The following is a 22,681-nucleotide window of genomic DNA, read 5'->3' as shown; positions in this document are numbered from 1 at the left end:
GACGTAATAACCATCCTGTCTGTCAGTACAGCATCAGTTTTGCAGCTGTAGACTGCTGTAGAGGACGTAATATCCATCCTGTCTGCCAGTACAGATTCAGTATTGCAGCTGTAGACTGCTGTAGAGGACGTCATAACCATCCTGTATGTCAGTACAGCATCAGTATTGCAGCTGTAGACTGCTGTAGAGGACGTAATAACCATCCTGTCTGTCAGTACAGCATCAGTATTGCAGCTGTAGACTGCTGTAGAGGACGTAATAACCATCCTGTCTGTCAGTACAGCATCAGTACTGCAGCTGTAGACTGCTGTAGAGGAAGTAATAACCATCCTGTCTGTCAGTACAGCATCAGTACTGCAGCTGTAGACTGCTGTAGAGGACGTAATAACCATCCTGTCTGTCAGTACAGCATCAGTACTGCAGCTGTAGACTGCTGTAGAGGACGTAATAACCATCCTGTCTGTCAGTACAGCATCAGTATTGCAGCTGTAGACTGCTGTAGAGGACGTAATAACCATCCTGTCTGTCAGTACAGCATCAGTACTGCTGCTGTAGACTGCTGTAGAGGACGTAATAACCATCCTGTCTGTCAGTACAGCATCAGTATTGCAGCTGTAGACTGCTGTAGAGGACGTAATAACCATCCTGTCTGCCAGTACAGCATCAGTATTGCAGCTCTAGACTGCTGTAGAGGACGTAATAACCATCCTGTCTGTCAGTACAGCATCAGTATTGCAGCTGTAGACTGCTGTAGAGGACGTAATAACCATCCTGTCTGTCAGTACAGCATCAGTATTGCAGCTGTAGACTGCTGTAGAGGACGTAATAACCATCCTGTCTGCCCGTACAGCATCAGTATTGCAGCTGTAGACTGCTGTAGAGGACGTAATAACCATCCTGTCTGTCAGTACAGCATCAGTATTGCAGCTGTAGACTGCTGTAGAGGACATAATAACCATCCTGTCTGTCAGTACAGCATCAGTATTGCAGCTGTAGACTGCTGTAGAGGACGTAATAACCATCCTGTCTGTTTGTACAGCATCAGTATTGCAGCTGTAGACTGCTGTAGAGGACGTAATAACCATCCTGTCTGTCAGTACAGCATCAGTACTGCAGCTGTAGACTGCTGTAGAGGACGTAATAACCATCCTGTCTGTCAGTACAGCATCAGTACTGCAGCTGTAGACTGCTGTAGAGGACGTAATAACCATCCTGTCTGTCAGTACAGCATCAGTACTGCAGCTGTAGACTGCTGTAGAGGAAGTAATAACCATCCTGTCTGTCAGTACAGCATCAGTACTGCAGCTGTAGACTGCTGTAGAGGACGTAATAACCATCCTGTCTGTCAGTACAGCATCAGTATTGCAGCTGTAGACTGCTGTAGAGGACATAATAACCATCCTGTCTGTCAGTACAGCATCAGTATTGCAACTGTAGACTGCTGTAGAGGACGTAATAACCATCCTGTCTGTCAGTACAGCATCAGTACTGCAGCTGTAGACTGCTGTAGAGGACGTAATAACCATCCTGTCTGTCAGTACAGCATCAGTATTGCAGCTGTAGACTGCTGTAGAGGACGTAATAACCATCCTGTCTGTCAGTACAGCATCAGTACTGCTGCTGTAGACTGCTGTAGAGGACGTAATAACCATCCTGTCTGTCAGTACAGCATCAGTATTGCAGCTGTAGACTGCTGTAGAGGACGTAATAACCATCCTGTCTGCCAGTACAGCATCAGTATTGCAGCTCTAGACTGCTGTAGAGGACGTAATAACCATCCTGTCTGTCAGTACAGCATCAGTATTGCAGCTGTAGACTGCTGTAGAGGACGTAATAACCATCCTGTCTGTCAGTACAGCATCAGTATTGCAGCTGTAGACTGCCGTAGAGGACGTAATAACCATCCTGTCTGCCCGTACAGCATCAGTATTGCAGCTGTAGACTGCTGTAGAGGACGTAATAACCATCATGTCTGTCAGTACAGCATCAGTATTGCAGCTGTAGACTGCTGTAGAGGACATAATAACCATCCTGTCTGTCAGTACAGCATCAGTATTGCAGCTGTAGACTGCTGTAGAGGACGTAATAACCATCCTGTCTGTTTGTACAGCATCAGTATTGCAGCTGTAGACTGCTGTAGAGGACGTAATAACCATCCTGTCTGTCAGTACAGCATCAGTACTGCAGCTGTAGACTGCTGTAGAGGACGTAATAACCATCCTGTCTGTCAGTACAGCATCAGTACTGCTGCTGTAGACTGCTGTAGAGGACGTAATAACCATCCTGTCTGTCAGTACAGCATCAGTATTGCAGCTGTAGACAGCTGTAGAGGACGTAATAACCATCCTGTCTGACAGTACAGCATCAGTATTGCAGCTGTAGACAGCTGTAGAGGACGTAATAACCATCCTGTCTGTCAGTACAGCATCAGTATTGCAGCTGTAGACTGCTGTAGAGGACGTAATAACCATCCTGTCTGTCAGTACAGCATCAGTATTGCAGCTGTAGACTGCTGTAGAGGACGTAATAACCATCCTGTCTGCCAGTACAGCATCAGTATTGCAGCTGTAGACTGCTGTAGAGGATGTAATAACCATCCTGTCTGTCAGTACAGCATCAGTATTGCAGCTGTAGACTGCTGTAGAGGACATAATAACCATCCTGTCTGTCAGTACAGCATCAGTACTGCAGCTGTAGACTGCTGTAGAGGACGTAATAACCATCCTGTCTGTCAGTACAGCATCAGTACTGCTGCTGTAGACTGCTGTAGAGGACGTAATAACCATCCTGTCTGTCAGTACAGCATCAGTATTGCAGCTGTAGACTGCTGTAGAGGACGTAATAACCATCCTGTCTGTCAGTACAGCATCAGTATTGCAGCTGTAGACTGCTGTAGAGGACGTAATAACCATCCTGTCTGTCAGTACAGCATCAGTATTGCAGCTGTAGACTGCTGTAGAGGACGTAATAACCATCCTGTCTGTCAGTACAGCATCAGTACTGCAGCTGTAGACTGCTGTAGAGGACGTAATAACCATCCTGTCTGTCAGTACAGCATCAGTATTGCAGCTGTAGACTGCTGTAGAGGACGTAATAACCATCCTGTCTGTCAGTACAGCATCAGTATTGCAGCTGTAGGCTGCTGTAGAGGACGTAATATCCATCCTGTCTGCCAGTACAGCATCAGTATTGCAGCTGTAGACTGCTGTAGAGGACGTAATAACCATCCTGTCTGTCAGTACAGCATCAGTATTGCAGCTGTAGACTGCTGTAGAGGACGTAATAACCATCCTGTCTGTCAGTACAGCATCAGTACTGCTGCTGTAGACTGCTGTAGAGGACGTAATAACCATCCTGTCTGTCAGTACAGCATCAGTATTGCAGCTGTAGACTTCTGTAGAGGACGTAATAACCATCCTGTCTGCCAGTACAGCATCAGTATTGCAGCTCTAGACTGCTGTAGAGGACGTAATAACCATCCTGTCTGTCAGTACAGCATCAGTATTGCAGCTGTAGACTGCTGTAGAGGACGTAATAACCATCCTGTCTGTCAGTACAGCATCAGTATTGCAGCTGTAGACTGCTGTAGAGGATGTAATAACCATCCTGTCTGCCAGTACAGCATCAGTATTGCAGCTGTAGACTGCTGTAGAGGACGTATTAACCATCCTGTCTGTCAGTACAGCATCAGTATTGCAGCTGTAGACTGCTGTAGAGGACATAATAACCATCCTGTCTGTCAGTACAGCATCAGTATTGCAGCTGTAGACTGCTGTAGAGGACGTAATAACCATCCTGTCTGTCAGTACAGCATCAGTATTGCAGCTGTAGACTGCTGTAGAGGACGTAATAACCATCCTGTCTGTCAGTACAGCATCAGTACTGCAGCTGTAGACTGCTGTAGAGGACGTAATAACCATCCTGTCTGTCAGTACAGCATCAGTACTACTGCTGTAGACTGCTGTAGAGGACGTAATAACCATCCTGTCTGTCAGTACAGCATCAGTATTGCAGCTGTAGACAGCTGTAGAGGACGTAATAACCATCCTGTCTGACAGTACAGCATCAGTATTGCAGCTGTAGACAGCTGTAGAGGACGTAATAACCATCCTGTCTGTCAGTACAGCATCAGTATTGCAGCTGTAGACTGCTGTAGAGGACGTAATAACCATCCTGTCTGTCAGTACAGCATCAGTATTGCAGCTGTAGACTGCTGTAGAGGACGTAATAACCATCCTGTCTGCCAGTACAGCATCAGTATTGCAGCTGTAGACTGCTGTAGAGGACGTAATAACCATCCTGTCTGTCAGTACAGCATCAGTATTGCAGCTGTAGACTGCTGTAGAGGACATAATAACCATCCTGTCTGTCAGTACAGCATCAGTACTGCAGCTGTAGACTGCTGTAGAGGAAGTAATAACCATCCTGTCTGTCAGTACAGCATCAGTACTGCAGCTGTAGACTGCTGTAGAGGACGTAATAACCATCCTGTCTGTCAGTACAGCATCAGTACTGCTGCTGTAGACTGCTGTAGAGGACGTAATAACCATCCTGTCTGTCAGTACAGCATCAGTATTGCAGCTGTAGACTGCTGTAGAGGACGTAATAACCATCCTGTCTGTCAGTACAGCATCAGTACTGCAGCTGTAGACTGCTGTAGAGGACGTAATAACCATCCTGTCTGTCAGTACAGCATCAGTACTGCAGCTGTAGACTGCTGTAGAGAACGTAATAACCATCCTGTCTGTCAGTACAGCATCAGTATTGCAGCTGTAGACTGCTGTAGAGGACGTAATAACCATCCTGTCTGTCGGTACAGCATCAGTATTGCAGCTGTAGACTGCTGTAGAGGACGTAATAACCATCCTGTCTGTCAGTACAGCATCAGTATTGCAGCTGTAGACTGCTGTAGAGGACGTAATAACCATCCTGTCTGTCAGTACAGCATCAGTATTGCAGCTGTAGACTGCTGTAGAGGACGTAATATCCATCCTGTCTGCCAGTACAGCATCAGTATTGCAGCTGTAGACTGCTGTAGAGGACGTAATAACCATCCTGTCTGTCAGTACAGCATCAGTATTGCAGCTGTAGACTGCTGTAGAGGACGTAATAACCATCCTGTCTGTCAGTACAGCATCAGTATTGCAGCTGTAGACTGCTGTAGAGGACGTAATAACCATCCTGTCTGTCAGTACAGCATCAGTACTGCAGCTGTAGACTGCTGTAGAGGAAGTAATAACCATCCTGTCTGTCAGTACAGCATCAGTACTGCAGCTGTAGACTGCTGTAGAGGACGTAATAACCATCCTGTCTGTCAGTACAGCATCATTATTGCAGCTGTAGACTGCTGTAGAGGACGTAATAACCATCCTGTCTGTCAGTACAGCATCAGTATTGCAGCTGTAGACTGCTGTAGAGGACGTAATAACCATCCTGTCTGTCAGTACAGCATCAGTACTGCAGCTGTAGACTGCTGTAGAGGACGTAATAACCATCCTGTCTGTCAGTACAGCATCAGTTTTGCAGCTGTAGACTGCTGTATAGGACGTAATAACCATCCTGTCTGTCAGTACACAATCAGTACTGCAGCTGTAGACTGCTGTAGAGGACGTAATAACCATCCTGTCTGTCAGTACAGCATCAGTATTGCAGCCGTAGACTGCTGTAGAGGACGTAATAACCATCCTGTCTGTCAGTACAGCATCAGTATTGCAGCTGTAGACTGCTGTAGAGGACGTAATAACCATCCTGTCTGTCAGTACAGCATCAGTATTGCAGCTGTAGACTGCTGTAGAGGATGTAATAACCATCCTGTCTGTCTGTACAGCATCAGTATTGCAGCAGTACCTAATAACTGTCCTGTCTGTCAGTACAGCATCAGTATTGCAGGTGCCAGATGCTCCTCTATCTACACAATACACAGACAGGCTCATTCAAGAGGCGTTATCTGAACTGATCATCTACTTCACTGTTCACAAGTAGTCTCATTAAAGCTCAGGCAAAGGTGTTCCTCCCATCACTTGATGCAGTGTTATCTTCAGACATCAGATAGGCTTTGAATAACCTCAAGTCTTCTGATCAGATGATGATATGGATAGACAGACGGGTCTGACTAAAGATCAGAGAGTTCAATACCCATACATCCCTGATAGCATACATTGTACTAAGTAGAGGAATGAAGCAATGTATTGGGCATGCTTTCTAAGGGGTGTGCTAGTAGCCTAGGACTGGTGGGTCCATGAATGTATTTGAATGTTCCATCCCTGCTGCTGGCGTGGCTAGTAACCGAAAGGTTGCCAGTTCAAATCCCCGAGCTGACAAGGTGAAAAGTCTGTCATTCTGCCCTGGAGCAACGCAGTTAATCCCCCACAAGAACAGCTTCCCAGGCACCCAATGTCACAGTGCCCTGCACCTCTCTGATTCATAGGGGTTGGGTTAAAAGCGGAAGTCAAGCTTGAGAGGGAGGGAGAGAGGGAGCGGAAGTCAAGCTTGAGAGGGAGGGAGAGAGGGAGCGGAAGTCAAGGTTGAGAGGGAGAGAGAGAGGGAGCCCAGGTTGAGAGGGAGCCCAGGTTAAGAGGGAGAGAGAGAGTCCAGGTTGATATGGAGAGAAGGAGCTCCAGGATGAGATGGAGAGAGAGATTGAGAGAGGGAGCCCAGGTTGAGAGGGAGAGAAGGAAAGCGATACTGACGGAGAGACTGAGAGGACTGGATAGATCACAGCATTATGGTAATAGATTCAACTTGCCCTCCGATTGGCTGGCAATGTCAGTTTAATACTTCTCTCTCCAATACTCTCAGATATACAAGAGCGGCTAGGGAATAGGGCTTATTAAAATCAAATCAAATCAAAGTTTATTTGTCACGTGCGCCGAATATAACAGGTGTAGACCTTACAGTGAAATGCTTACTTACAGGCTCTAACCAATAGTGCAAAAAAGGTATTAGGTGAACAATAGGTAAGTAAAGAAATAAAACAACAGTTAAAAGACAGGCTATATACAGTAGCGAGGCTATAAAAGTAGCGAGGCTACATACAGACTCCGGTTAGTCAGGTTGATTGAGGTAGTATGTACATGTAGAAATGGTTAAAGTGACTATGCATATATGATGAACAGAGAGTAGCAGTAGCGTAAAAGAGGGGTTGGCGGGTGGTGGGTGGTGGGTGGCGGGACACAATGCAGATAGCCCGGTTAGCCAATGTGCGGGAGCACTGGTTGGTCGGCCCAATTGAGGTAGTATGTACATGAATGTATAGTTAAAGTGTATATGCATATATGATAAACAGAGAGTAGCAGCAGCGTAAAAATAGGGGTTGGCGGGGGCACACAATGCAATTTTTAGGGCCTTCCTCTGACACTGCCTGGTGTAGAGGTCCTGGATGGCAGGCAGCTCTTGACCTGCTCCACTACAGCCCCGTCGATGAAAATGGGGCCGTGCTTGGTCCTCCTTTTCCTGTAGTCCACAATCATCTCCTTAGTCTTGGTTACGTTGAGGGATAGGTTATTATTCTAGCACCACCCGGCCAGATCTCTAACTGTCTCGTCGTTGTCTGTGATAAGGCCTACCACTGTTGTGTCGTCTGCAAACTTAATGATGGTGTTGGACTCGTGTCTGGCCATGCAGTTGTGGCTGAACAGGGAGTACAGGGACTGAACACGCACCCCTGGGGAGATCCAGTGTTGAGGATCAGCGTGGCAGATATGTTGCTACCTACCCTCACCACCTGGGGGCGGCCCGTCAGGTAGTCCAGGATCCAGTTGCAGAGGGAGGTGTTTAGTCCCAGGATCCTTAACTTAGTGATAAGCTTTGAGGGTACTATGGTGTTGAACGCTGAGCTGTAGTCAATGAATAGCATTCTCACATAAGTGTTCCTTTTGTACAGGTGGGAAAGGGCAGTGTGGAGTGCAATAGAGATTGGATCATCTGTGGATCTTTTAGGGCGGTATGCAAATTGGTGTGGGTCTAGGGTTTTTGGGATAATGGTGTTGATGTCAGCCATTACCAACCTTTCAAAGCACTTCATGGCTACAGACGTGAGTGCTACGGGTCTGTAGTCATTTAGGCAGGTTGCCTTTGTGTTCTTGGGCACAGGGACTATGATGGTCTGCTTGAAACATGTTGGTATTACAGACTCAATCAGGGACATGTTGAAAATGTCAGTGAAGACACCTGCCAGTTGGTCAGCACATGCCCAGAGCACACGTCCTGGTAATCTGTCTGGTCCTGCAGCCTTGTGACCTGTTTAAAGGTCTTACTCACGTCGGCTATGGAGAGCGTGATCACACAGTCGTCCGGAACAGCTGATGCTCTCATGCATGCCTCAGTGTTCTTGCCTCGAAGCGAGCATAGAAGTGATTTAGCTCGTCTGGTAGGCTCGTGTCACTGGGCAGCTCGCGACTGTGTTTCCCTTTGTAGTCTGTAATAGTTTGCAAGCCCTGCCACATGAGATGTGCGTTGGAGCCGGTGTAGTATGATTCAATCTTAGCCCTGTATTGACGCTTTGCCTGTTAGATGGTTCGTTCGCGGGCATAGCATGATTTCTTGTAAGCTTCCGGGTTAGAGTCTCGCACCTTGAAAGCGGCAGCTCTACCCTTTAGCTCAGTGCGAATGTTGCCTGTAATCCATGGCTTCTAGTTGGGGTAGGTACGTACTGTCACTGTGGGGACGACGTCCTCGATGCCATCGGAAGAATCCCAGAACATGTTCCAGTCTGTGATAGCAAAACAGTCCTGTAGTTTAGCATCTACTTCATCTGACCACTTTTTTATAGACCGAGTCACTGGTGCTTCCTGCTTTAATTTTTGCTTGTAAGCAGGAATCAGGAGGATAGAGTTGTGGTCGGATTTACCAGCTGGAGGTCGAGGGAGAGCTTTGTACGCGTCTCTGTGTGTGGAGTACAGGTGATCTAAAAAAATGTTCCCTCTGGTTGCACATTTAACATGTTGATGGAAATTTGGTAGAACTGATTTAAGTTTCCCTGCATTAAAGTCTCCGGCCACTGGGAACGCCGCCTCTGGGTGAGTGGTTTCCTGTTTGCTTATTTCCTTATACAGCTGACTGAGTGCGGTCTTAGTGCCAGCATCTGTCTGTGGTGGTAAATAAACAGCCACCAAAAGTATAGCTGAAAACTCTCTAGGCAAGTAGTGTGGCCTGCAATTTATCACAGTATTCTCCACTTCAGGCAGGCAAAATCTAGATGTGCCTGTAGGGGCTAAGGGTAGATCCATTTGGAATTCAGCACGAGATGTGTCGTGACATTTCAGAAGCTTTGAGACCAAAATGGAGTTCAGTGCAAGAATGCAGCAGATGGATGGATAGAAGCCTTCTGCTCTGTCTGTTGTATTATTGATGTTCAGAGACCCTTTGGTGGAGACCCTTAATGAACACTCAGATATGCCTTCAGTCTGTGGGCGGGCCACTTGAATTGATTCAAAATGGCCTCTTTGGAATTGAAGAAGGCAGCCATGCAAGTACTCTCCCTCTCTCTCCACAGACAGATGGGCGGGTGGGGCGTATGGCCAGGCAGACAGACAGTGAGACAGCCAGACAGTGAGACAGACGGAGACAGGTGGACAGACAGTGATGGAATGTTCCCGGATGTTCTGGAACGTGTTCTGGAATCATTCAGACCAGATGGAACCAGACGGGCAGCAGGTGCCTGCCAGGAATCACATTTCCTTCCTAATTGTGGGATTCTAATTGACGTCTGATTTTCTACAGCGGTGGAGGAGAACTGTTATTAGAAATCAGTAACTCTGTAAACAGCCATCAAACTCAAATAGGCTCAGGGAGTGATGGAATGACGATACATTAATACTAGTGTGACTCTTAATACCCTTACATTTACTGGCTGGTTTTTCTGCTCTATACTGATTTGACTGTAAATGTACCATTCTAACTGTTCCACCATCAGGTTGACAATGTGAAGAAATAGACTCATTGACATTGTTCATGCCACTCATATGTAGTTATACACAGACATACGGTACACCTATATAAACAAAGGCCATGCCAAATATTAAAGAATAGGCAGGCTTTTATAGTAAGTGATAACTGAATGATCCAGGGATACAGAAGTAGCTTCAGAAGGAGCTCAATGGGAGAGTTGGTATTGGCTGCTGTCCAACAGTCGACAGATTGGCTGCTCCTGATTGGCTTGTCCTGCTCCACACACACCGTGTGTCCCAAATAGCACCCTATTCCCTATATAGTGGACTACTTTTGACCAGAGCTCTATGGGCCCTATGGGCCCTGGTCAAAAACATTGCACTATAAAGAGAATTGGGTACCATTTGGAATGCAGACACAGTAATGTCCCCTTCCTTCCTTTGTTAATGAACTCATAAAAAATGAATGGAGGAATTAGAGTAGAGACACCACAGAGACCGAGCGATGTTGGATACAGTAGAATAGAGGATCAGCTACACGACACGTAGGGTCATCAGGTTTGTCCTTCTAGATTCGCTTAGAAATATGTTTTATCCTCTAATGAAGGATAATACATTATTCAGGGCTCACTTGAAAAATAGACCTGGTTCTCAATGTGACTTCCCTGGGTAAATAAAGGTTAAATAAACTTGAGAAATTCTGTGTGCAGCATAAAGACAAAACGCCACAAATGTGGTGCTATGTGCTGCTCCAAACGCTGTGTTGGCATAAATCGAGATACAGTGCCTTGCAAAAGTATTCACACCCCCTTGGTGTTTTTCCTATTTTGATGCATTACAACCTGTAATTTAAATTGATTTTTATTTAGATGTCATGTAATGGACATACACAAAATAGTCCAAATTGGTTAAGTGAAATGAAAAAAAAATTACTTGTTTAAAAAAATTCAAAAAAATTCAAAATGGAAAAGTGGTGCGTGCATGTCACGATCGTCTTCGGGTGAAAGAGAGGACCAAGGCGCAGCGTGATATAAATACATTATGTATTTATTTAAGGAAGACGAAGAACACTAAAACAAACTAAACAAAACAACCGTGAAGCTATAATACGACAATAAGTGGCAACTTACACATAGACAATCACCCACAACCTACCTAATGACTATGGCTGCCTAAATATGGCTCCCAATCAGAGACAACGATAGACAGCTGTCTCTAATTGAGAACCAATCTAGGCAACCATAGACTTACATAAACACCTACAATGAACACAACCCCATGAATTCTACAAACACCCCCTAGACAATACAAACACCCTAGACGAGACAAAAACACACAAACATCCCCCATGTCACACCCTGACCTAACTAAAATAATAAAGAAAACAAAGATAACTAAGGCCAGGGTGTGACAGTGCATATGTATTTACCCCCTTTGCTATGAAGCCCCTAAATAAGATCTGGTGCAACCAATTACCTTCAGAGGTCACATAAGTAGTTAAATAAAGTCCACCTGTGTGTAATCTAAGTGTCACATGATCTGTCACATGATCTCAGTATATATACACCTGTTCTGAAAGGCCCCAGAGTCTCCAACACCACTAAGCAAGGGGAACCACAAAGCAAGCAGCACCATGAAGACCAAGGAGCTCTCCAAACAGGTCAGGGACAAAGTTATGGAGAAGTACAGATCAGGGTTGGGTTATAAAAAATATTAGAAACTTTGAACATCCCACGGAGCACCATTAAATACATTATTAAAAATGGAAAGAATATGGCACCACAGCAAACCTGCCAAGAGAGGGCCGCCCACCAAAACTCACGGACCAGGCAAGGAGGGCATTAATCAGAGAGGCAACAAAGAGACCAAAGATATCCCTGAAGAAGCTGCAAAGCTCCATAGCGGAGATTGAAGTATCTGTCCATAGGACCACTTTGAGCCATACACTCCACGGAGCTGGGCTTTACCGAAGAGTGTCCAGAAAAAATAAGCAAACATGTTTGTGGTTCGCCAAAAGGCATGTGGGAGACTCCCCAAACAGAAGGTACTCTGGTCAGATGAGACTAAAAATGTATCCCGCCTTTGCGGGATGCGCGGGGGATATGGTCACTAGTGTAACCAGGAGGTGAGGCCTCATTTAACACAGTAAATTCATCAGGCTTAGGCCATGTTTCAGGCAGGCCAATCACATCAAGATTATGATCAGTGATTAGTTCATTGACCATAACTGCCTTGGAAGTGAGGGATCTAACATGAAGTAGCCCTATTTTGAGGTGTGAGGTATCACAATCTCTTTCAATAATGGCAGGAATGGAGGAGGTCTTTATTCCAGTGAGATTGCTAAGGCGAACACCGCCATGTTTAGTTTTGCCCAACCTAGGTCGAGGCACAGACACGGTCTCAATGGGGATAGCTGAGCTGACTACACTGACTGTCCTAGTGGCAGACTCCACTAAGCTGGCTGGCTAACAGCCTGCTGCCTGGCCTGCACCCTATCTCATTGTGGAGCTAGAGGAGTTAGAGCCCTGTCTATGTCCGTAGATAAGATGAGAGCACCCCTCCAGCTAGGATGGAGTCCATCACTCCTCAACAGGCCAGGCTTGGTCTTGTTTGTGGGTGAGTCCCAGAAAGAGGGCCAATTATCTACAATTTATATCTTTTGGGAGGGGCAGAAAACAGTTTTCAACCAGCGATTGAGTTGTGAGACTGCTGTAGAGCTCATCACTCCCCCTAACTGGGAGGGGCCAGAGACAATTACTCGATGACGACACATCTTTCTAGCTGATTTACACACTGAAGCTATGTTGCGCTTGGTGTCCTCTGACTGTTTCATCCTAACATCGTTGTTGCCGACGTGGATAACAATATCCCTATACTCTCTACACTCGCCAGTTTTAGCTTTAGCCAGCACCATCTTCAGATTAGCCTGAACGTCGGTAGCCCTGCCCCTTGGTAAACAGTGTATGATTGCTGGATGATTCGTTTTAAGTCTAATACTGTGGGTAATGGAGTCGCCAATGACTAGGGTTTTCAATTTGTCAGAGCTAATGGTGGGAGGCTTCGGCGTCTCAGACCCCGTAACGGGAGGAGTAGAGACCAGAGAAGGCTCGGCCTCTGACTCCAACTTGCTGCTTAATGGGGAGAACCGGTTGAAAGTTTCTGTCGGCTGAATGAGCGACACCGGTTGAGCATTCCTACAGCATTTCCTTCCAGAAGCCATGAGAAAGTTGTCCGGCTGCGGGGACTGTGCGAGGGGATTTATACTAACGTTACTATCTGTACTTACTGGTGGCACAGACGCTGTTTCATCCTTTCCTACACTTAAATTACCCTTGCCTAATTACCCTTGCCTAACAGCACACGAGTTCTGTGGTCGGAAAGGAATGTATATACTGGGGGGAAAATGAGCTGTCCACCAACTTTGCTGTAATTAAGTGGTCACTTTCAGAAAACCTTTCTTGCACATTGCGTCTGAAGCTGGGCTTGCAGCACAGCTATCCTCGCCGTAAGGCGATCATTCTCCTGTATATTATGAGTACAGCGACTGCAATTAGAAGGCATTATAATTGATATCATTTGAGTCATTTAAGTCAATTGGATGTGTACCTGTGGATGTATTTCAAGGCCTACCTTCAAACTCAGTGCCTCTTTGCTTGACATCTTGGGAAAATCAAAAGAAATCAGCCAAGACCTCAGGAAAAGAATTGTAGACCTCCACCTCTGGTTCATCCTCGGGAGAAATGTCCAAACGCCTGAAGGTACCATGTTCATCTGTTCAAACAATAGTATGCAAGTATAAACACCATGGGACCACGCAGCCGTCATACTGCTCAGGATTGAGACACGTTCTGTCTCCTAGAGATGAACATACTTTTGTGTGTAAAGTGCAAATCAATCCCAGAACAACAGCAAAGGACCTTGTGAAGATGCTGGAGGAAACAGGTACAAAAGTATATATATCCACAGTAAAAACGAGTCCTATATCGACATAACCTGAAAGCCTGCTCAGCAAGGAAGAAGCCACTGCTCCAAAACCGCCATAAAAAAGCCAGACTACGGTTTGCAATTGCACATGGGGACAAAGATTGTACTTTTTGGAGAAATGTCCTCTGGTCTGATGAAACAAAAATAGAACTGTTTGGCCATAATGACCATCCTTATGTTTGGAGGAAAAAGAGGGAGCCTTTCAAGCCGAAGAACACCATCCCAACCGTGAAGCACGGGGGTGGCAGCATCATGTTGTGGGGGTGCTTTGCTTCAGGGGACTGGTGCACTTCACAAAATTGATGGCAAAACTTCTGACCCACTGGGAATGTGATGATATAAATAAAATCTGAAATAAATCATTCTCTACTATTATTCCAACATTTCACATTCTTAAAATAAAGTGGTGATCCTAACTGACCTAAGACAGGGAATTTTACTAGGATTAAATGTGAAACACTGAGTTTAAATGTATTTGGCTAAGGTGTATGTAAACTTCCGACTTCAATTGTATATGGTGTGTCTAAATGGCATACTACTCCCTTTGTAGTGCACTACTTTTGGCTAGGGCCCATGGTCAACAGTATTACACTTTAGTGAAAATAGTGTAGCATTTGGCTACAGTAACCTTACTGTCTTATCTTGCAGTGTGCATGAGTTACTTTCATCTAATGGCCATAAACATGTACATTAAGCTGTTGTGTAAACAGTGTCTGTACTCTGTAGCCCATGAAGGAGAAACTATGACTGCATCCCAAATGGCTTCCTATTCCCTTTGTAGGACACTACTTTCGACCTGAGCCAAAAGTAGTGCACTATAAAGAGAATAGGGTGCCATTTGAGACTCAGACAGGGTCTGTAGCCAGTGAAGAGGAAACAAATGTATGACTCAATATCGGGGATCATAGTATATCTAAGGACAACAGCAATGCCTTGTCTGTCTACTGTACTGTCTCTTCACCTAGGCTGAAGCATGTTGTTAAGCTTCCAGTCAGTCCCAAATCAACCTATTCCCCATGTAGTGCACAGTGTTGGGGAAGCTACTACTCTGAAAAAATAGTTTACTAAGCTACCAATTACTTCACTCTGGAAGAAGTTAAGCTACACTAAAGCTACCATTAAAAATATATAGTTTACTTAACTAAAGTTTCTTTGAAAAAGTTGTTCACAACATCCAAGCTATTTCCTGAAAAAATATCAAATGTAAATCTGAAATGTCATAGATGGTACATTGGAAGAACAGAGCAGACTAGTCAGATGTTAACAGAATGTTTCATTTATCCTACACTAGAGTAAAACAGTGCTATCTAGAACCTAAAAGGGTTCTTCAGCAGACTCCTTTGAAGAACCTCTTTTGGTCCCAGGTAGAACTCTTGAGTTCCATTTTCCAGAGGGTTCTGCATGGAACACAAAAAAGTTCTACCTGAAGCCAAAAAGGGTTATCCTATGGGGTCAGCCAAAGACCCCTTCTGGAACCCTTTTTTCGAAGTGTATTAATAAAAAAAATGTTTCAAGTGAGAATTGGGAAGGTCTGATGCTGAAAAAGAAACAAAAATGATTGTCTGCTTCACCCATATTTGATTTTATTTTTCCAAAAAGAGTAGTGTGTAGTTCCATTAGTTAGCTACACCACTACACAGTAAAACAGTAGTGTGCAGTAGTGGTGTAGCTAACTACTGGAACTAGTTAGCTACTACTGAAGTAGTTAGATACACCGCTACATGGTAAAACAGTAGTGTGTAGTTCCAGTAGTTGGCTACACCGCTACATGGTAAAACGGTAGTGTGTAGTTCCTGTAGTTGGCTACACCGCTACATGGTAAAACGGTAGTGTGTAGTTCCAGTATTTGGCTACACCGCTACACGATAAAACAGTAGTGTGTAGTTCCAGTAGTTGGCTACACCGCTACACGATAAAACAGTAGTGTGTAGTTCCAGTAATTGGCTACACCGCTACACGATAAAACAGTAGTGTGTAGTTCCAGTAGTTGGCTACACCGCTACATGGTAAAACGGTAGTGTGTAGTTCCAGTAGTTGGCTACACCGCTACACGATAAAACAGTAGTGTGTAGTTCCAGTAGTTGGCTACACCGCTACACGATAAAACAGTAGTGTGTAGTTCCAGTAGTTGGCTACACCGCTACATGGTAAAACGGTAGTGTGTAGTTCCAGTAGTTGGCTATACCGCTACATGGTAAAACGGTAGTGTGTAGTTCCAGTAGTTGGCTACACCGCTACATGGTAAAACGGTAGTGTGTAGTTCCAGTATTTGGCTACACCGCTACATGGCTAAAAGTAATGAACTACTGAAACTACACTATCTTGATTTGAATTGAGTTAATATACCACCAAGCTACTGCAAAATGTAGTTTAGTTACCAGTTGAACTACACGTAGTTCACTACTCCCCAACACTGGTAGTGCACACATTTTGACCAGGCCCAGTGCACTATATAGGGAATAGGGTTCCATTTTGGGGCATTTAATCTACATTCAGTAGTGTGTAGGGTCTGTACAGTCACAGAGGCAGTGAACCGCCACACCCCTGTCTTACTGAAGCTAGTCTTGTTGATGGTCCAAGATGCACAGGGTTGTTCTGTTGTCATCAAGAGAGAGAAGGAGATTAGCTATGTGTATGATGCCGTATGTTGTGTTTCTTACAGCTCTTCTCAGTAGCTCAATATTAACAACACAATTCTTCTCAATATTAACAACACAATTCTTCTCAATATTAACAACACAATTCTTTCTTCTCAATATTAATAACAACACAATTCTTTCTTCTCAATATTAACTACACAATTCTTTCTTCTATTCTGGAGTTCTATTTCTGTTTTAAGCTCACCATGCACCATCTATATGTTATTGTGTGGGTGGCCCAAAGGTAAACCTAGCAATCAGGAAAGAGCAGTCAGTGACAGCAAGGTAGGCGCCACCACGTAACCTCATCATTGGTCACCGATGACCTCATGGCCTCGCCCAAGGTGACATAGCACAGGTGAAGCTGCTGCCCTCCGAAGGTCAAAAACAATCGACTCCATCTCACTCAGGTGGGGAAACAGGCGCCTAGTGATGTCCTCATCTGACCTCATCACTGGGCAACCATGTCAACAAAGGGGCTGGAAACAGAATGTCCGCTGAAGGTCCGAAACAACTCAGAGATGTTATCAGAGAGGATGTTGATATATGACCTCAGTGTCAGTGGCAGCACTCTCCTATCTACTCCTTGTGTGTTGAAGACACTTCCACTTTTTACCTCCTTTTCCTCACCAATTATCGATCTTGACTCATCGCTGCAACTCCCCAACGGGCTCGGGAGAGTCATGGGTCCTCCGAAACAAAACCCACCTAACTGCGCTCCTTAACACCCTCCAGCTTAACCTGGAAGCCAGCCGCACCAATGTGTCGGAGGAAACAGCGTTCAGCTGGCGACCGGGGTCAGCCCACAGGCACCCGGCCCGCCACAAGGAGTTGCTAGAGCGCGATGAGCCAAGTAAAGCCCCTGCGGCCAAAACATCCCCAAACATAATGTGGTTGGGTCTAATTGTGTTGCTGGCCTGTGGTGGAATGTGTGGGCATCACTTCCTTTTAAGGTAGATGTAGAATAAAAAAATTCAATTACATCTGGATTTTGATAACTATAGTGCTAATTCTGCTCTCCATGCATTGTTTGGGGATTTACATTGTACACAAAGTATATTTTTGCAGAATTCTGCATGCAGAGTCTCAATTGGGTGTTTGTCCCATTTAGTGAATTATATGGGTTTTAGAACTGACTGAAGATTTTGTATTTGTATTTTTAGCTCCTGTCAAGTTTGATGTTCCTGTTGATGGCATAGAAGGCCCTTTTTTGCCTTGACTCTTAGGTCATTGATTAGGCAAGCAACCATTTTTTTTAGATGCATGCCAGCGAAGCCACTACACCACATTAAATGCACTATAACTGTGACAATCGGTGCCCACAAACATTTAGGGTCTACATAAACCTGTCCCGAGAGTGGAGATTATGGCTGACTTGCTTCAATATGGTTTCTATTGACTTCATGTTGATTTGTGTAACTGGATGAGAACCGCATTCTCCTTCAATAATAGTGAATGTCGATATGAGTTTGACTTTTGTCTGTTCTTATATAATTAACACTTAGCTCTAAGTATAAGCAAGTGCAAGCAAATGAGCTGCGATGTGGTAGGCCTCTTCCTTCAGCAATTTCGAAATGGACAGTGACAGAAATTCAGATAGATGTTAGTTCAGATAAGGCCTCAACATCTTGCTGGATTTAACTTTTCTCTTCTTGAGAGAGAGAGAGACAGCGGTTAGCCTACCATTCAAAGTATTTATTTAACCTTTTCTGGCCTATGGAGTTGCATGTGAAGGTTTTTATCCTTTTTGGGGTGGAAAAGTTTATCTCTGACTCGGTGGTTGGCATCGGAGTGGTGATGATGATTTTGAGAAGAAAGACCGTCTCAGACAAGGCCTCCTGCAGGTTGTTCTTGTAGAGTGATTTCAATAAAGAAAGTGCTGTCTTTCCAGTGTCCAGCTCAGGATGCCGGTAGAGAGTGGACACCTCCGTTTTCAGCTTCTCCTGGTTGCCCACAGGCCATAGCTTGGTAGCACACGAGTTCTGTGGTCGGAAAGGAATGTATATACTGGGGGGAAAATGAGCTGTCCACCAACTTTGTTGTAATTAAGTGGTCACTTTCAGAAAACCTTTCTTGCACATTAGCAGCAGTTTTGTCGCATGCCTCCTCCATCACGGGTGCAGTGTTACGTTTTCTCTGCCTTGGTTCAGTAGCATCAACATGTCCTTTGGCCAGTGCATTAGTATGCTCACAAATGTTTCTGAATGTTCACCTTGAAGTTGTTGATTGCTCTGGCGATTCCTGCTGCATCAATGGTTTGTTTCTGCATTATGTAGCACAAAATATCCACCTCTGTCATGACCAAGGAAAAGAACTCGAGCAGTTGCAGAAATGTGGGATCCTTGATTTTCATGGACAGGCCATAAGCCTCGCTGATGGTGATCTCATCCTATCCAGGCTGTGTGCGGATGTCCTCCATGCACTGGGCCAGTGTCTCACGGTCCTCCCACACAGCATTGCTTTTGAAGTTCCATTGTGTACCCGGTGGCCTGGTGACCCGTCTGTTCGTTGATTCCGCGAGAGTGGAGAGTCTTTTGAGTGAGCCCGTGAAAAAGGTGGAAAAGGAGGATGGGCCTGCAAAAAAACACTTTAAGCACGCTCACTCTCCCAGCACAAAGTTGTTGAATTGTTAGATTCAGGTGGTGTGCATAATAGTGCACAAATTGCGCGTTAGGACACCACATACATTACCACTCATCACCGCTGCCCCGTTGTAGGTTTGTGCAGCCAGCTTCTCCTTGACATTCAGTGGCTCTAGGACTTGTTTGATGGTGTTGGAGAGGCCATCACCAGTTTTTTCCTTCACCTCTACGAACACCTCTCACACACTGTTGTCTGGTAACATGTAGCGCAGCACTATTACCATCTGTGATTTACAGGAGACGTCAGAGGTCTCGTCGGCCTGTACAGACGCAAAAGGAGTCTCAGACACCTCCTTAGCTATAGCTTCTCTGTACACTTCATACATGCAATCCAAAAGTTCATTTTGGATTGTGCTTGATGTACCCTTAAAAATTGGTTGGTTGTCATAATGCCTTTGTAGCCTATAATCTACGAATACAAAAAATACACCTGAAAACGCCTGGGTTCATGGAGTCGGCCAACTTGTCATGGCTCCTCGGTGCTGTCTCACATTTTGTGCATGTTATAATTGTGTCAAGCACGTACCTATTCTCCTCCGTTTGTTGGTTGTGAAGGTCGATGGCTCGTCTATATGCGTGTGTAGTTGAGCCACAACATTTGATTTCCCCAGTAATCCCAGTTTAACAGCGTTGTCTATATGTGATGCACTATTCTCATGTTTTAACTTCCTGACAGATGTCTTGAGATGTTGTTTCAATATATCCACATAATTTTCCTGCCTCATGATGCCATCTATTTTGTGAAGTGCACCAGCCCCTCCTGCAGCAAAGCACCCCCACAACATGATGCTGCCAGCCCCGTGCTTCACGGTTGGAATGGTGTTCTTCGGCTTGCAAGCATCCCACTTTTTCCTCCAAACATAATGATGGTCATTATGGCCAAACAATTCTATTTTTGTTTCATCAGACCAGAGGACATTTCTCCAAAAAGTACGATCTTTGTCCCCATGTGCAGTTGCAAACCGTAGTCTGGCTATTTCTGTGGCGGTTTTGGAGCAGTGGCTTCTTTCTTGCTGAGCGGCCTTTCAGTTTATGCCGGTATAGGACTCGTTTTACTGTGGATATAGATACTTTTGTACCTGTTTCCTCCAGCATCTTCCTTTGCTGTTGTTCTGGGATTGATTTGCACTTTTCACACCAAAGTACGTTCATCTCCAGGAGACAGAACGCATCTCAATCCTGAGCAGTATGACGGCTGCGTGGTCCCATGGTGTTTATACTTGCGTACTATTGTTTGAACAGATGAACATGGTACCTTCAGGTGTTTGGACATTTCTCCCAAGGATGAACCAGAGGTGAAGGGCTACAATTTTTTTTGTTTGAAGGTAGGCCTTGAAATACATCCACCTCCAATTGACTCAAATTATGTCAACTAGCCTATCAGAAGCTTCTAAAGCCATGACATAATTTTCTGGAATTTTCCAAGCTGTTTACAGAGGCACAGTCAACTTAGTGTATTTAAACTTTTGACCCACTGGAATTGTGATACAGTGAATTATAAGTGAAATAATCTGTCTGTAAGCAATTGTTGGAAAAATGACTTGTGAAATGCACAAAGTAGATGTCCCAACCGACTTGCCAAAACTATAGTTTGTTAACAAGAAATTTGTGGAGTGGTTGAAAAACTAGTTTTAATGACTAAAACATAAGTGTATTTAAACTTCCGACTTCAACTGTATATATATTTTTAAATGTGAATCACATTTTTATTTGGCGTACCCCTGACAGTATTGCACGTACTCTGGGGGTACGCGTACCTCAGTTTGGGAATACCTGATCTAGGGCAACAGTGTCTAGATGGATTAGCATTTGTTGTCTTGGGTGCTGGACCTTTTTTGGAACACCATTATTTTTGTCTTACTGAGATTCACTGTCAGCCCAGGTCTGACAGAATCTGTGCAGAATATCTAGGTGTTGCTGTAGGGCCTCCTTTGTTGGTGGACAGAAGCACTAGATCATCTGCAAACTGTAGATATTAGATTTCTGAGTCCAGTAGGTTGAGGCAAGGTGCTGCCGAATTCTAGTACACTCGCCAATTTGTTGATTTTTATGTTGAAGAGTGTGGGGCTGCATCCGTCTCACCCCACGGCCCTCAGGCAATACATTTTAACTGCACACTTGTTGTTTGTATACATTGATTTAATTTTGTTATATTTTTTACACCCAACACCGCTTTCCATCAATTTGTATAGCAGACTTATATGCCAAATTTAGTCAAAAGCTTTTGCGAAATCAACATGAGAAGACTTTGCTTTTGTTTTGGTCAGTTTGTTTGTTAATAAGGCTGTCCAGGTTGTATACGTGGTCTGTCGTACATTAATTTGGTAGAAAGTAAATTTGACATTTGCTCAGGACATTGTTTTCACTGAGGAAATGTTGGAGTCTGCTGTTGATGATCGAATTGCTGCAAAGAAACCACTACTAAAGAATGCCAATAATAATAAGAGTCTTTCTTGGGTCAAGATACAAGCAATGGACATTAGACCAGTTGAAAATCTGTACTTTGGTCTGATGAGTCCAAATTTGCGATTTTTGGTTCCAACCGCCATGTCTTTGAGAGACGCAGAGTAGGTGAACGGATGATCTCTGCATGTGTGGTTCCCACTGTGAAGCAGGGAGGAGGAGGTGTGATGTGTGGGGGTGCTTTGCTGGTGACACTGTCAGTGATTTATTTAGAATTCAAGGCACACTTAACCAGCATGGCTACCACAGCATTCTGCAGCGACACGCCATCCCATGTGGTTTGCGCTTAGTGGGACTATCATTTGTTTTCCAACAGGACAATGAGCCAACACACCTCCAGGCTGTGTAAAGGAATTTGACTAAGAAGGAGAGTGATGGAGAGCTGCATCAGATGACCTGGCCTCCACAATCACCCGACCTCAACCTAATTGAGATGGTTTCGGTTGAGTTAGATCTCAGAGTGATGGAAAAGCAGCCAACAAGTGCTCAGTATATATGGGAACTCCTTCAAGACAGTAGGAAAATCATTCCAGTCAAAGCTGTCATCAAGGCAAAGGGTGGCTACTTTGAAGAATCTCAAATATACTTTGATTTCTTTAACACCTTTTTGGTTACTACATAGTTCCATATGTGTTATTTCATAGTTTTGATGTCTTCACTATTATTCTATAATGTAGAAAATAGTAAAAAATAAAGAAAAATGCTTGATTGAGTAGGTGTCTCCAAACTTTTGACTGGTAGAGTGTTGGAGGTAGCCTAGTGGTTAGTGGGCGCAGGTAGCTTACTGGTTAGAGGGTTCGGGCCAGTAACCAAAAGGTTGCTGGATCGAATCCCTGAGCTAACAAGGTAATAATCTGTCGTTCTGCCCCTGATCAAGGCAGTTAACCCACTGTTCTCCGGTAGGCCTTCATTGTAAATAAGATTTTGTTCTTAACTGACTTGCCTAGTTAAATAAAGTTTACATAGAGAAAGTGCAACATGAGAAGGGATGAGCAGCTAGTGAGATCTCTCCCAGGAAAATGTTGATATCATATGACTCAGTGAGGAGAGGTTTGTTGGTCATATT

The sequence above is a fragment of the Salvelinus alpinus genome, chromosome 3 (genome assembly GCF_045679555.1).
Source record: "Salvelinus alpinus chromosome 3, SLU_Salpinus.1, whole genome shotgun sequence".
Taxonomy (NCBI): domain Eukaryota; kingdom Metazoa; phylum Chordata; class Actinopteri; order Salmoniformes; family Salmonidae; genus Salvelinus; species Salvelinus alpinus.
This window is presented reverse-complemented; position numbering follows the sequence as displayed.